Source organism: Portunus trituberculatus, chromosome 44 (genome assembly GCF_017591435.1).
Source record: "Portunus trituberculatus isolate SZX2019 chromosome 44, ASM1759143v1, whole genome shotgun sequence".
NCBI lineage: Eukaryota > Metazoa > Arthropoda > Malacostraca > Decapoda > Portunidae > Portunus > Portunus trituberculatus.
Genome location: NC_059298.1, coordinates 4,392,857 through 4,408,053, shown reverse-complemented (window position 1 = coordinate 4,408,053; position 15,197 = coordinate 4,392,857). Strand labels below are relative to the sequence as shown.

Here is a 15,197-nt window from a genome sequence, read left to right as displayed (position 1 = left end):
ATATCCTTAAATCACTTACTCCATATCTCCCTTCGTCACAAATGCATATTTCTACATTCACATCTTCAGTTCCCCTCCTCTCACTCATCTCACTCCTGTCTCCCCTCTTTCCATTCTTCATGATATCAATGCATTACCTTCTATAGGCCCTCTCATCTCTCCACATAATCCTTACCTATTTACTTCCTCCTCTTTCATTCTGTTCGTTCCATTTTATACGCTCTCCTGCCCCCTTCACGCCCTTCTCTCCCTCTGTTGCTCTTCCCCCTGTTCGCGTGCTCCCTGCTCCTCCCATTCGCGCCCCTTCCCTCCCCTTGTACCCTTCAATCTTTCCAGGGGGCGTCGAGTTATCTAGAGTGTGCTGGCAGACGCGAGGTGGACGGAGGTGATTGAAGAGAATCTGCAATGAAGCTGTATTGAACCTGAACGTATTAATAGTGGAAATTTAGAGGCGTGTTCCCCCTCCCATCTCTCTCTCTCTCTCTCTCTCTCTCTCTCTCTCTCTCTCTCTCTCTCTCATGACTCATCGTAAACATCACTAAGGGACGAAAATTGTTTGAGGAAGTAGAGGAACATGATTAAGAACGCAGGAAGCTACTGACAGAAGAGAGAGGAGAGACTGAGAGAGGGCGTTCAGCTGAAATGGGTGCATAAATGGATCGGAGAGCGAAGAAGAAGAGGAAGGCCGAGGCAAAGGAAGGAGGTGCAGCGATGGAAGAGACGGAAAGGAGGACAGAGGGAGAGCTGATGGGAGGGGTGAGGGACGGACGTAGCGCAAAGGAGGGGCGAAGCGTGGGAGGGGCGGGCTGGGAGGCTGGAGAGTGAAGATGAATGGAGGAGGTGGCCGAGCCGTGACACACCGCGTGAGTGATGGAACCCTGCCACGGCCTTTATCCCGGCTCGCACCCACCGACGCCGCCCCCGCCCTTCTCCACCCCTGTTACTATACACAACACACACTCAACTACTGTATACACTACCTAGTCCTTCTTATAGACAAGCTTAAGATCTCCAGCGTTTCCTTTCACTTAGCACTCTCTCATGTGAAGTTTTGTAGCAAATCCAGTTATGATTTGATTATTCATTGCACTTACACTCATTATCTCGAACGTCCATTATTGTTTGTATCTACTTAACCCCTTCAGTAGAATGACGCGTTTCTTCTATATTCATTCTGATTACTTTTTGGCAATTATATACAGCTTTAGAAACTCATGTGTGGGATTAAAATAGTGAAGACTCTGGCCATTAACCTTCTGACCTCCATAGACCCTTCCTAAATGCAAATAAAACCGTCCAGTTATATCACAAAACCAAAGTAAAAATGCGTCTTACTATTGAAGTGGTTAAGTTTTCTATCATTAATCTCTTCCTAAAAAATCAACCCTTCGCTTCATTTCCTTTCAACGACGCTCGCATGATTTCAAACACTGCTCCAGAACACAACACTGACCAAAACTGTAATGATCACTCGTTACAATAGAACTTTACTGATTTTTTTTTCTTTGCATACCTACTTCTATAAAAAAAACTACCAATGCTACTCTCATCATCACCAGTAACGCCATATATAACTCCTCCATACCACCACCAACACCACCACAAGTAACACTACATACACAAAGTCACTCCTACCACCACTTCAGATACCGTCACAATTACCACCACAGCTCACTCCTACAACTGAATCATTTCACTTACAACGCCCCCCACCTAACTACACACACACACACACACACACACACACACACACACACACACACACACTTCAGCCATATTATTCGTATATAACACAGCAACAGCAGACTGAGGCGATGATTGATTTAGTTTTGAGTTTACCCTGGCTGTGTCTTGCATCAATTTTTCACCTCCAAAGGACTGACTATGCTCATACATCCTCCTCCTCCTCCTCCTCCTCCTCCTCCTCCTCCTCCTCCTCCTCCTCCTCCTCTCCACACCCTAGAATGGAGCGTCCGGCCAGGGATTGAGGGGAGATGAGGGGAGGGGCAAGGGAGATGAGGGGAGAAGAGGGGAGAGGGATGAGACCACAGCTTCATCCATCACCTGTACTGCTCCCTTTCTCGCTGCCCTCATCTCCCATACCTCAGTTCCCACAGAGCCTCTCTCCCTGCCCTCCCTGCCTCTCTCCCTACCCCCCTGCTCCGTCTTCCCGTCTAGTCCCCGCCCATAGCTCCTCCGTCTCTTCCTTCCTCGCTCTCCCTTACATTCTCTCCCTGATAACACCTTCCATCACGCTCATTCCCTCTCGCCAATGGTACCATCTCTCACTCTCTCTCCTCCTCGCGTCCCGGCCCGTCCACCCCTCGTCTCACGTTTCATATACTCATTCATTTCATTCATTCAGTCTCAGTCTCAGTCTCTCTCTCTCTCTCTCTCTCTCTCTCTCTCTCTCTCTCTCTCTCTCTCTCTCTCTCTCTCTCTCTCTCTCTCTCTCTCTTTGGTACTTATGTGTGTTTTCCTTCTTAACTTCATCTCGTTTCCATTCTCTATTATCATGTTTTTTCTTCTTTAATTCCTCTTCTTATTTCTCATTTTTCATTCCCTTTCAAACGTTTTTCCTAAATACTTTTCTCTGTGCCATCCTCCACCATCCTCTACACCACATCCATCCACTTCATCCACCACCTTCGGCTTACCTAACGCTTTTATTTGACCGTCCCTCGTCTCATCACTGCTAAATATTGAAGTTATTCTATATCTTTGTTTCTCTCTCTCTCTCTTAATCCCTCACTGACTGATTGAATGACTGACTGACTGACCTCACACACACACACACACACACACACACACACACACACACACACACACACACACACACACACACACACATGGTATCCTTCCCTTCTCACATCACGAACATCTCTTCTCTTATAGTCTCTCTTGTACGTACGTACATTCCATTCATACACTTACACATACACTTTCCATGTATTATTTTTCCCTTCAGTAGACCTCCAGCAGATCCTACTTTCCTCTTCGTCATTATCCCACGCTGCTCTCCATCCTTCACCCTTGCCTCCGTCGCCCCGTCATCACCCCGTCACCACCCCGTCACCCAGGCAACCTCCCTCCCTTCTAGTCATCCCTGCGGCCTCCTTCCCTCCCCAACGCCTTCCCACCCAAACATGGCGGCCTCAGAAATAATGACAGTGATCGGCTTTGCGCCCCCGGAGAGTCGAGGGCGGCCCGGGCTGGATTTAGATGATGAGCGATAGACTCCCTCTCTCTCTCTCTCTCACTCTCCTTCTCTCCCTCTCCCTCTCCCTCTCTCTCTCCCTGGATGTGTTGTGTTGCCGCCCGCCCCATCACACTGGCCTGGACTGTTCCTGCTCTCTCTCTCTCTCTCTCTCTCTCTCTCTCTCTCTCTCTCTCTCTCTCTCTCTCTCTCTCTCTCTCTCTCTCTCTCTCTCTCTCTCTCTCTCTCTCTCTCTCTCTCTGATTTCTTCTGACTACGTGTTTTGTCAAAGTCAACAGTGTGTGTGTGTGTGTGTGTGTGTGTGTGTGTGTGTGTGTGTGTGTGTGTGTGTGTGTGTGTGTGTGTGTGTGTGTGTTTACTTTGAAATATGGCATAGAAACAAACTGAATGAATTTTTTTTAGCTTCCGTATGAAAAAAATAAGTTTGATTCATACTTTTCAAAAACATGTGCATCATTTATTACTTTTTTTAGCCTTTTTTTTTGTAATATCACTGTTTTCACTTTATTTTATTTCTTTCCCCCTTTCAGTGTTTCCGAAGAGCAGTGACAGACGACGGTGATGAAGCCTCCGAGGAACTGCATGTGGTGTATGGTGATCGTGGTGGTGATAGTGGTGATGGTGGTTAGGAGCAATATTGGTGATAGTAATGGTGATTGTAGTGGTGATAGGTCGTTAGGAGCAATATTGGTGATAATAATAGTGGCAGAATTGGTGATCGTGGTGGTGATAGTGGTGATGGTGGTTATGAGCAATATTGGTGATAGTAATGGTGGTAGAAATGGTGATCGTGGTGGTGATAGGTCGTTAAGGGCAATACTGGTGATAGTAATGTGGTAGAAATGGTGATCGTGGTGGTGATAATGGTGATGGTGGTTATGAGCAATATTGGTGATAATAATGGTGGTAGAAATGGTGATGTTAAAGGTTAGGTTGACAGTGACTATTAATGAATTTTGGTGATAGTGGTGGTGATCAGGAATGGTGGTAGAAGTAGTGGTGTTGAAAGGTTCAGTTGATAGTGATGAGTAAATTTTGGTTATGAGTGTTGTTGTTGGTGGTGATGGCAGAGGTAGTAACAGTAATGGCGCTAACAATGGTGACTGAGGCGATGATAACATAATAATAACAACACTAAAACAAAAGAAACACGAACAATAACGAATAATGAATAACTGAATAACAACAACGAAGAAGAACAAAAATATTTCCAAATAACAACATAACCAATAAAAAAAAAAACACTAACAACAATAACAGCACAAAAAAAAAAAAAAAAAACATAACAATAAACCACATGCAAATAAAACCTAAACAATGAAAACTAATGACAAATACCACCAACAACAACGATGATGATGATGATGATGATGGTGATGATGAAGGCAGCAGCAGAAACGAAGGCTAGCGATAGTGACAGTGGCGTGGGTCGAACACAATGGCGCTTTCTGGTCCCAACAAAGGCGCGCATCTCCCCGCTCATCAGGTCAGTGGGAAAAAGGCAGGAAAAAAGGGAGGAAGGGACGTCGGCCATATTGATTGAGCTACTTAAGAGTGACCAATGGGTGCGCGTGTCTGGCTGACGTCACAAGGGCCAGCCACGCGCCGCCCTTGCCACTGGTCAATGGTCACTCTTATAATGATCGCCGCCGCCTTTCCTCCCCTCTCTCTCTCTCTCTCTCTCTCTCTCTCTCTCTCTCTCTCTCTCTCTCTCTCTCTCTCTCATACATCTTCCCGTCTATCCTTTCTATATTTTTCCTCTTCCATATGTTGCTTTTCTTTTATTCTTGTCTTCTTTTAATCTGTAAACGGACATTTTCTATATTTTCCCTTCCTTACATGTTTCTTTTTTCTCTTGACAGCTACACTTTTCTTTCACAAGTTCTCCCAGGTTGGCGTGTCACTGGAATCACTAATGAACAAGATTGTGATGATGAGGAACAATCCCCCCAAGAAGTTTTTATTTTTCGTCTCTCTCTCCATCAATATGTATCTATATGTGCATTTTTTTTTATTATTAAACCATAACAGACATTTCTTTCTTTCAATCTCTACCAAATCTTGAAAGACAGAACAACTCCAAATGAAAGAATATTAGATTAGTAGTCTTTATGTAAGCACGCATAGTAGTTTTCCTCTTTTTAAATGTTATTGTTTATTTTTTATTCATATATTTTACCTCCATGTTTAGTTTGTACAAGGTAACAGTAAAGTTTATTTCACTGAACACTCACAGACAAACTGATGGATGGACACACACACACACACACACACACACACACACACACACACACACACACACACACACACACACACACACACACAGGACCAATTTACCCGGGAATCAGGCAATCTTAGGACATCACCATATAAATGAGCGGCGCCCCCCTGCCATCTGCTCCTCTCTTAGGCAAATGTTGGCTGGACGTCACCCCGCCCTCACCATGAAGATAAAATGAAAGAAAATAAATAAAAAGGAAGGGCAACAGTACAATGTCATGTTCTTTATACACTTCGTTTTTCTCCTTTCCTTTCGTTTTTCAGGTTATTTTATTGATTTACTTGAAGTTATTGTTTTTTAAGACTAAAGTGGTTGATTTTTCTTATTTACGTGCTTCCTGGTACGTACGTTAATCCTTTTCTCTTTTGCTTCCCTATTGCAAAGTAAAAGAAAAAAATATCAGGAGAACAAAGTAAAAATTCAAGATCAAGGCAATGGGAAGAAAGTACAATGAAAAAGTCAAAGAAATACAGTAAAAGAATAAACGAAAAAAAAAAAAAAATAAAGACAGGCAAAAAGTACATCATGTTCTTTACACACTGGTTTTCTTCTTTTCTTTCGTTTTTCAGGTTGTATTTTTGTTTTATTCGAAATTATTGTTGTTTTTAAGAGTTAAGTCGTTGATTTTTCTCAATTAAGTGCTTCTTGGTACATTATTATTTTTCTCTTTTGTTTCCCTATTGCAAAATAAAGAAAAAATGCTGAAGACGAAGTAAAAATTCAAGACAACAAAGCAATAAGAAGCAGATGCAGTGAAAAGTATAAAGAATTAGAGCAAAATAATAAAGAAAAATGTGCAAATAGAAAAAAAAAACGATAATAATGGTAATAAAAATTGAGAGAAGAGAGAAAAAATGATCTTAGGTACACTATGATAAGTTCGCCTGGGGTTGATTTTGTATTATCTAGTAATTAATACATATATGTGTGTATCTAGACAAAAGTGTAGAGTGGGCGGTGGGGAAACACATATTGATGCATATTCCTCTGCATCAACTCGTGTTTCCGTACCACCCACTCTACACTGATACATAGATACTACCATGCATGCTTATCCTCCTACTCCACCTCCTCGTCCTTTTCTATTCTTCTCCTCGCCGTTTCATTAGTCTGGGATTGGCAACCATGCTAATCCTCCTTACCGTGCCATATACACCCCTTCAGTGCTAGGACGCGTTTGCGTATTTATTCTGCCTTCTGTTTGGTGATTTGACACAGCTTCAGAAACTTGCGTGGTGATTAAAATACTGAAGATTCTAGCCATTAATCTTCTGATCTCCACAGACCCTTCCTAATGTGAATAAAATCGTCTTATCATACCCAAACTCATGGTAAATATGCGTCCCAGTACTGAAGAGGTTTAAGAAAAAAAAGTCAAATGAAAAGTACAAAAAAAAAAAAATCGAGACGGCAAAACATCTATTCAATCAGCTAAGATGAACAATTTTTCTACAGACTGACGCATTTTATTTATTTCCTCATATTGCTAAGCATTCTAAGGCACCTTTTTTCACAGACATTTCTATACATTGTACTCTCTAAAACTGATAAGTACACTCTTTTAATTCTTTTTTCATTCTGAGATTTTGTTTTTCACACACATTTCTTTACACTGTTCTCTCTAAAAACTAATAAATATACTCTTTTAATTTCTTTTCCATTCTAGGACATCTTTTTTTTCACAGACATTTCTATAGATTGTACTCTCTAAAAACTGATAAATATACTCTTTTAATTCCTTTTCTTTCTTGAACGTGTCGATGTTTATATAGAATCACGTGTTTCTCATGCAGTGAGGTGTAAGTCACACTAAAAGATTTAATTGATTCCCAAACAGTGTGAAGACCAGGGCCCACTGAGGAGAGAGAGAGAGAGAGAGAGAGAGAGAGAGAGAGAGAGAGAGAGAGAGAGAGAGAGAGAGAGAGAGAGAGAGAGAGAGAGAGAGAGAGAGAGAGAGAGAGAGAGAGAGAGAGAGAGAGAGAGAGAGAGAGAGAGAGAGTTATGTATTATATCTATTATATCACGTTACCTTGTTGGACCATTAAAATTCGTGTTTAGTTTCTTTTTTCAAAGTTTTATGTCTACCTTTTAAATTTTTGGTATGTTGATTTTGTGGTCAATAAAAATTTTGAATGTGTGTGTGTGTGTGTGTGTGTGTGTGTGTGTGTGTGTGTGTGTGTGTGTGTGTGTGTGTGTGTGTGTGTGTGTGTGTGTGTGTGTGTGTGTGTGTGTGTGTGTGTGTGTGTGTCTTCAGAAGCCAGAGGGACGGAATGACCGCGTCCACTGACTAAGTTAATTAACGAGTCAATCACACGAGAGAGAGAGAGAGAGAGAGAGAGAGAGAGAGAGAGAGAGAGAGAGAGAGAGAGAGAGAGAGAGAGAGAGAGAGAGAGAGAGAGAGAGAGAGAGAGAGAGAGAGAGAGAGAGAGAGAGAGAGAGAGAGAGAGAGAGAGAGAGAGAGAGCACTTGTATGTATGGTACCACCTCTCTAGTTAAAATCTTTTCCGTAAAACTCAAAACACCAAAAGAACACCAATTAACAAACAAAACGTCTTTACTTAACAAACAAACAAGAAAAGGAGGAAAAAAGAAGGAAAAACCACAAAACTACAAAGAACAAAGACATAAAAGAGAATAAAGAAGGAAGGAAGAGGAGGAGAGAGAGAGAGAGAGAGAGAGAGAGAGAGAGAGAGAGTCCTTGAGTGGGACGCCCGGAGGTAGTAATGACAATCAAAACATCATTATTATGTTGACAGTGTGGCGAGTTACTTGACGTAGGCAGGAAGGGAGCTAAAGAGGAGGAGGAGGAGGAGGAGGAGGACTGATTAAGTTGAAGAGCGCTGAAGGGAAGGCATGTCATTGTAAGGGAAGGAAGGCTGTGGTTTGTTTTAGAGGTGCTAGGAAGAGGAAGGGATTAACTGGTGGAAAGAGGGAAGGAAGGAAGGAAGGAAGGAAGGAAGGAAGGAAGGAAGGAAAGAAAAGCATAAAGAGAGAGAGAGAGAGAGAGAGAGAGAGAGAGAGAGAGAGAGAGAGAGAGAGAGAGAGAGAGAGAGAGAGAGAGTGTTTACAGAAAGAACGATAGAAGTCCCTCGAACTGAAATTTATAAAGATGAAAGAAAAGCACAAAAAAAAAATCAAAGAAATATTCAAAAGCCATAGAAATTAATGGAATGAAGAGTAAAACAAGAAATTAAAACAAGCAATAAGCAAGAAAAAAAAGGCAAAATGAAAAGAAAAGAAAAAGAAACAAACAGCGAATCTTACACAGACAGGAAGACACGTATGATGAAATAATGAAAAAAAAGAAAAGAAGAGAGAGGACATGCACACAAAAGAATAACACGGTAACAAAACAGTGTCACTCCACAAAGGCGCCGCGATGAGGAACAAAAGATAAACTCGGTGACGCAGATGATAAAAAAAAAAAAAAAAAGTCCATTTAGTTTGGCATCGGAACAAGAATGGCCTCCCTCTCACCTCTCCCTCCTCCTCCTTCTCCTCCTCCTCCTCTTCCTCCTCCTCATTAAATGGTTCTAGTTAGCAAATAACTTCCCTGCTTCTAAATGCCGTTTGATTTTTCTACGCATTTATTCTACGCAAAGCAAGACATCCCGCGGAGTCTTACAAAATTCTCTCTCTCTCTCTCTCTCTCTCTCTCTCTCTCTCTCTCTCTCTCTCTCTCTCTCTCTCAGCACCGGACAGGCTTAATCGGGACAAAGAGAAATGGATAAAAAAATAATGTTCCCTTTTTAGTCGAAGTGGCGGCCTTGTTAGCGTCCAGAGAGGCAGCGGCGGCCTACCTCTTCTTGCCGAGTGGAGAGGAACGGGAGGTGGGCGACCGAGGAGCGAGGAGTGCGGGGCGAGGAGATGAGTGGCCAAACAGGACAGGGAGGGGAGCTGAGTGGCGAGTCATTCCAGTGCAAGCCCAAGCAGTGTGATCTGATGTGTGACAGTTCAGAGAATATACGAGTAAACTATAAAGAATCCTCGTTTCTCTACTTTCTCTTCGCTTTTTGCTATTCTGTATCTCTTGCTTTGGATTTCTTTGATTTATCACAAAGAGGTTATTAACGGTAAATAGGTCTACTATTATTTTCTTCTCTTTGTATTTCTTTATGTGATTATTATGGAAGTTTATAAATATCCAGGTAAATTTCATGTCGTGTGAACGTTAAGCATAAGTTTATTTCACTGTTTTGTATTGCGATTAGTCTTCCTTTCTATAATCAAGCAACATATTTGTTTTCTTTCCTGTTAAACACGACACTAATTCAATGTAAGTTACTGAACATGCTGACAAGTACATACATAAACCTCAGAAATTCATCATAAGGTGAAGATGACTGTGCTGGATCTTTTCCATCTTCCCAGATAAATTACGAAGTAAATTTAACAAAGAACAACACCATTTCTTATTTTAGCCACATGTCGCCCTTGACCACAAACCAATGGCACGTCGTTGGCCCAGCACGTCAGACAAGGTGTGGCCAGGTAAGCGCCAGGTTCTGGAGAGGGAAAGAAAAAAAAGATAAAAAGGAACGTGTTGACAATTTATTTCGTTTCCCATCTAGTCAACCATCTGGTCAACCTGAGGGTGTTCCCTTCCCCTCGAGCCTCGTCCCTCCTCAGACACCATTACCTCCGCCTCCCGCATCGCGCCACCCACCACACACTCACTCCACAGCCACCACCTCACTCACCAGACGCCCCACCGTGACAGGAAGACGGATCACCAGCACCACACAGACGCAGGAGCTACACATACCCACGCAGGACGATAAGAAGTGTCCTGAAGAGGCAGCAGGCGAAATGGAAGCTTATGTCGGGGTTTTGGATTCGTCTGGCAGGCGCGTGTCGGTCAATCTGATCACCGGTTTGACTGACAACACTGGACGCCGCGCCTCACTGCCCTCCCTCCTCCCACCCTGATCTTTTTTCCCGAAATTTTCCTTTTTTTTTTAGTTTGTCACTCTGTTCCTTCGCTCACCGTCGCCACGCTGAGATACACTACAGTAGTCTTTGCTATGATATATTTCCATCCAGAAGACCTTCCTGGCAGGCGTCCATAGATATGTGTGTGGATTTTATAAGACTTTCCCCGCACAAGAATTCAGTGGTCACCGGTAAGAGGGTAGAGTCGCGGCGACTAAAAACAAGGACACATCCCACGTTTCCTTCCCGTGGTAAAGAGACTCCGACGGCTGGTTATCATATGGGCCAAAGTTGCTCGTGTTCTCCCCTGCGTGGCACGTCTGTGGTAATCGTCTCGGGAGGGACAAAGTTAAAGAGATAAAAAGGCTTCATCAGTGTAAGTAGGCGAATCCATTTTGGTGGCTGGATGTAACGACTTTGATCTACGAGCTTAATGTCCTGCCCTGACCCTGTGACGAGTCCTGTTCCCCGACGCCCCCTGCTGCCCCTCCTCCTCCATCACCGCCACCACCGCCGCCACCGCCACCACCAGTACTCTCAACCACACCTCGCATTTCTTTACAACGTTCGTTCCTCGCTTATGCTTCAGTTTCCCCTAATGTTCAATCTACTAGTTATGAAAAAATAATACAGTCAACTTTCTCATTCCCTAAAATTTCATGATCAACATTTTGTTTTTTCACTATAATTTTTTTGTTTTCTTATATTTATCAGGAATTCAAAGTCTATAAGATATTATAAAGGTAGCACTATAGAATGCATTTTTCTATATAAAATAAAAGACGATAAAAATAAAAGTGGTGCGGTTTTCATATTCCATACAAAAAACTATCTATTTCTTAATTTTCTTTCTCCTTTTATCAACTTTCTTTTCTTGTTTTCCTTATCTACTCCTACTAGTCGTCCTCTCTTTCCCCTCTCATTTATCCAGTCAATCTTCATCTAGTTACGTACATACTCTTAACAATTCATTTCTATTCTTCATCAATCCTCCTTTCCTTTCTCTATTCGTTCTTCCTCCACTCATCCACCATATCAATTCTTTCCTCCTCATCTTCTCACTTCTTCATTCATTCCTCCCTTTATCAACATTCTCTAGTTCCTTCTTTCTAACTTCTCTCCTCTCCTAACTACTCCTAAACTAAACTTCCCAGACCCTCCTTCAACATAACCAAATAATTCCTATACACAGGGAAGCCACAGGGCCGACTCCCAACTTGCCTGATTAATAACTCGTAATTGTGGTGCGGTCAGAAAAAACACGGATAATTTTGGGGACGCGAGACGGCTTGGTTCGCCTCTCCCCCGTTTCACTAATTGTAGGAAAAATACAGGCCCAGGTAAAACACGGGCCGTAAAAATGCCTTCCCGTAATGGATTATAATGATGTTTAGCTATTAGTGGGGAGAAGGTTTGTTTGACCTCCAGAAGCAATAGTTTCCAAGATCTCATTATGGGGAAGCCTCAGTTACTGCTTAGGAGTCAGATGAGGAAGAGGAAGGGTGTCTGGTTAGTATCCGTCCGGTAGTAGTAGTAGTAGTAGTAGTAGTAGTAGTAGTAGTAGTAGTAGTAGTAGTAGTAGTAGTAGTAGTAGTAGTAGTAGTAGTAGTAGCATTGTAGTAAAACATTAATTAATTCATTCATTCTATTGAGGTATACTCAGATATGTTTTCTTATTATAGATGGCCTCTTATATAACTTCTCCAGCGTCTTAAGTTTGAGTGAGTGAGTGAGTGAGTGAGTGAGTGAGTGAGTGAATAAACAAAGAGAAACACAACACAAAACCCCATATTCAGAAACACACACACACACACACACACACATCAAGCAAGCAGGCACAAAGAACTAGCGACTGAAGGACAAACACGGGTTAACATAAAACAAACAGAAGCCACTCGGCCGCTGATGGGTACACTCGCCAAAACTGTGAAGGAGAAAAAAGCTCGCCAAATACGTATAGAGGACGCCGAGTTGGCATAACGCAGCGCCAATCAAATATGTATTATCAAATCAAGCAATTACATACAAATGAGTGAAGGGAATGAAGGCAAGGAAGGAGAGCAAAGGGAGAGAGAGAGAAAGAAAGAGGGCAGATAGAGAGGAAGGGAGGGAGGGAGGGAGGGAGGGAAAGAGAGAGGGAGGGAGGGAGAAAAAGTGTCATGTTTGGCTTGGAAACAACGACAAATGTGGATGGAGTGATGGAATTTATAAAGACTATGTGTATATGTATTGTTGGGTTTAATCTAAGGGCATGAGGGTGTATGTGTTAGTCTCTCTCTCTCTCTCTCTCTCTCTCTCTCTCTCTCTCTCTCTCTTGCCTGCCGGTCCGTGTCACTTGCTCCCCCTTCATCTGAGAAGTGCCTGTGATGTTCCTGGCAGACAGCTACTGACGGAGGGCCACTCAGAGGGTAAGTGCGCCCCGCCATGGCCCGCTTGTCTCCCCTCCTGGCGCCATTTTACGGAACAGGCGAGACTTTTTAAGGTTTAGACATTAAGGGTAAAGGATAACACATGAAGGTTCGCGCTTGAGTGAGTCCGAAATGCCACTTACGTACGGTTATACCTACACACACACACACACACACACACACACACACACACACACACACACACACACACACACACACACACACACACACACACATGGAGAGCAAGATGGAAACGTGATTTTTCTTTCCTATGGATTAATCATTATCGTAGTATTTGTTATTTTTTTTTTCATATTTTCCGGAGTTTTGAAGATTATCATGTTACATGGAAATAAGACAATTTTTGTATATTCAATAAGTTTGAGGATTTTCAATTTATTATTCATATATAATTTTTTTCAGTTTTCAGCATCATTGTATTTCTCTTTTTAATTCATAAATGTCATAAAAGTATCATATAAAGGTAATATTCTTTTTTCTCAATTTCTGCAGTTATTATTTAATTCTTTCTTCTTTATGTCTGTCTAGTCTTCTTTTTATTCCTTTTATTTCCTGTGTCCTCCTTTTCTTCTTCCTCCTTCTCTTTCTCCTCCTCTCGCATAACTTTGCATCACACCATCCTCTTTTCTCTTCTCTGGCCTGCACTCTCCCCATCCCTCTCCCTCCCTCTCTTCTCTCTCTCTCTCTCTCTCTCTCTCTCTCTCTCTCTCTCTCCCATACTCCTCCAGTGTCTCATTCTCCCTGATCCTAACCTCGCCCCTCTCCCATCCCCTTACTGGCCGTCGGAAAATGAAGAATAGCCCCATTTTGGACACTTAGTCTAATGTCTCTCAGTTGCTCCTCTAATGCACATGACGAGTGCTTTTATGCTACACCCATTCCTCAGGCGTGGGTCTTCCCGGGATGGAAGGAAAGGAGGGCCGTGACTGTGGGCGTGAGGGAGTATGGGAGAGAAAGAGAGGTGTGCTGTCGTAGAGAGGAAAAGAAACTGTGAATGTAATGCAAGTGTGAGAGAGAGAGAGAGAGAGAGAGAGAGAGAGAGAGAGAGAGAGAGAGAGAGAGAGAGAGAGAGAGAGAGAGAGAGAGAGAGAGAGAGAGAGAGAGAGAGAGAGAGAGAGAGAGAGAGAGAGAGAGAGAGAGAGAGAGAGAGAGAGAGAGAGAGAGAGAGAGAGAGAGAGAGAGAGAGAGAATGAATGTGGGGGGGAGGAGGAGGAGGAGGAGGAGGAGGAGGAGGAGGAGGAGGAGGAGGAGGAGGAGGAGGTGGCTGGTGGCGGGTCTGGAGGAGACAAGAGTTGGTGTCGCCTTCAGTGACACTTCCTGAGTGATCACTTGGGGCGGGAGAGACGAGGAAGGCAGGCGTCGTGAGGAGGAGGAGGAGGAGGCAGGAAAGACCAAGGACACAATGGGGTGGTGATGGTGGGTGATGGTGAGAGAAAGAGGGGGCGGAGCAGGGTTTGTGTGGGAGGGCGAGGGAATGGATGGGGGGTGGCAGGAGGGGGGAACGGTAAGGAGGACCAGGAATTCCCACCCCCATCACTTCCCAGCCCCCCACCAGCTACCCACGACCCTCCACTAGATAAGGCGTCTCTCCCTCACTCTTCATCCATCAATTTCTACTAAATTTTTCATTCAAACTTTTTTTTGTGTGGTGTTTTCAGTTGGCGCTCACTAACACTACGCTACCAAAACAACATGGAAACAAAACATCTACATCAAACAAAAAATATATACTAAACTGTTTTTTCAATGATGGTAAAAAATCAACAAATAATCCTGGGAATCATTATATTAAACGTTTTCAATCATAAACAAGTGAATTCTTAGTGTTCCATCCTCGCCTTATCGCCCTCCTGCCTTTCCTTTCCTTCCCTTCCCTTCTCTTCGTCCCCTCCTTCAGGTCCCTCTGGTCTCCGTGGCTCCTCGTGACGTTTCATTAATTTCCCTGACGATGGGACTCAAAGAAGCAGCTTAAAACCAAAAGCTAATCATACAGCGGCGGTCGTGACGTGGCTGGTCCTTAGGGATGTGGTGTGGACGCCGAATAATCACCATTACCCAACTCTATACAGACACACTCAGTCCTACCCAGCACTAGCGAGCCTTGCCTAATGCTAACCAGTCTTAACCTCCTCAGTACCATGACGTGTTTTAATATTTATTCTACTTACTATTTGACGATTTTAAGTAGCTTCAGACAATTATGGTGGAATTAAGATAGTGAAGACTCTGCCCACTAATCTTCTGACCTCCACAGAAACTTCCTCATATAAATAAAGTCATCTAATCATATTCAAACTCATAGTGAAAAATGTGTCACAGTACTGAATCTTACTCACCC

General features: G+C 43.1%; 2 long non-coding RNA genes across 2 annotated transcripts in view; one reads left to right on the top strand and one right to left on the bottom strand.

The window, feature by feature from the left end:
- The window catches only part of LOC123518943, a 62,537-nt gene extending 58,131 nt beyond the window's left edge, over nt 1–4,406 (top strand). Inside the window, exon 4 of the long non-coding RNA XR_006678931.1 lies at nt 3,748–4,406. This is a non-coding gene — a long non-coding RNA (uncharacterized LOC123518943). The remainder of the gene's footprint in view (nt 1–3,747) is intronic.
- Nucleotides 1–15,197, bottom strand: part of LOC123518945 — a 109,155-nt gene that overhangs the window by 69,485 nt on the left and 24,473 nt on the right. The window lies entirely within an intron of this gene.